The sequence below is a fragment of the Microtus pennsylvanicus genome, chromosome 6 (genome assembly GCF_037038515.1).
Source record: "Microtus pennsylvanicus isolate mMicPen1 chromosome 6, mMicPen1.hap1, whole genome shotgun sequence".
NCBI lineage: Eukaryota > Metazoa > Chordata > Mammalia > Rodentia > Cricetidae > Microtus > Microtus pennsylvanicus.
Genome location: NC_134584.1, coordinates 6082501 through 6083950, shown reverse-complemented (window position 1 = coordinate 6083950; position 1450 = coordinate 6082501).

The window sequence follows — 1450 nt, the reverse complement described above, 5'->3', positions numbered from 1 at the left end:
TTCACTCCCTGCAGCCTCATGTCTCATGCCCAGGGCTGTGCCTTTGCAGGTGGCCACAGTGCCTTTCTACTTTGCAACAGCCATGTCTTCTTCATTCTTCTTCCATCGATTTCCTTGATAGTGCTGCTGATAACACCTTCTTTCTATGACCTTGCTGAAGGGAAGCTGTGGTCAAGATCCTCTAGCTCAGAGCGAGTACTTTCACCCAAGGTGCTTACCTCAGGGCTAGGCTGAGATTCTGGACACTGGAGGATATGTTTAAATACACCTGAGGCACAGTGGTGGGTGCTCCTTAGTACTCAACTTTTAAGGCTCATTTGATATTATTTTCATAAATGGTTCTTTCCCCTTTAAACACTATCTATCCCCTTCTATCACTTTTGTTTTTTTTTCCAAGCCGTGAGTGTCAATATAAATTATGACTGAGGTGTAGATTGAACAAAAGAAACCACTAGGTATGAGCTAAGATGGAGCTGCATTTGGGTAATTCTGCCTTGGCCATTCCGTGATGACAGCATTCACCCTCTCCTCTGAGCACACGCTCATCCTGACACGATTCCTGCCACTCACCGTTCAGGCTTGTCTTCCCAGGTGCTCTGCCACTGTGACAAAATATGCCCCAACAAAAAAAGAAAAAGAAAGGAAGGAAGGAAGAAAGAAAGAAGAAAAACTTAGGTGACCGAGCGAGAAATGGTTTCTTTTATTTCACATTTCCAAGCCCGTTCTAGCAGGAAATCAAGGCAACAGAACCTGCACACAGCTGTTTATATCACTTCCACAGGGAAGAGCAGGGAAAAGTGGATGTGAAAATGCTCAAAACTGCTTGTTTTCTTATGCTTGTCTTGATTTCTGCCCTCAAACATTTCAGAATAGCCTGCCTAAGGAACAGTACTGCCTACAGAGGGCTGGGTCTTCCAACATCAATTAATTATCGGCACCTCCCATAGAAATGCCTGTAGGCCAGCCTGTTGTAGGCAGTACCACATCGGACTCTCTTTGCAGGTCATTCTAGGTTGTGTCAGGCTGATAATTATGGCAAGACAGCACATCGTGGTTATTATTACAACCAACATCTCATGGACACCAGCAGGACTTCCCTGGGTTCCCCACTTGTGCTAGTTACAGGGATGAATGGACACCCAGCCTTGCCCAGGTTGAAAGATTCCCAGAGAGTGGGGCCTGGACACAAGACAGGGAGCCACACTCCCAGGGAGCAGCAGGGGGTTTGTACTCAGAGCCTGCCCTCTGCAGTACCTGCTGAAGAGAGTCTACAGCTGGTTGTTTTTGATCTGCCACCTTTCAGATTGGAAACATGTATCCTCTTGATTTGCACTTTTAAGTCTTTAAGTTTTCTTTCTCTCTTTTTTTTTTTGGCTCAAATTGAATATGACAAAGAAAAGCCAGTTCTGAATGTCCCTGAAGTTATGACATTACCATTTTATTTCCTCGC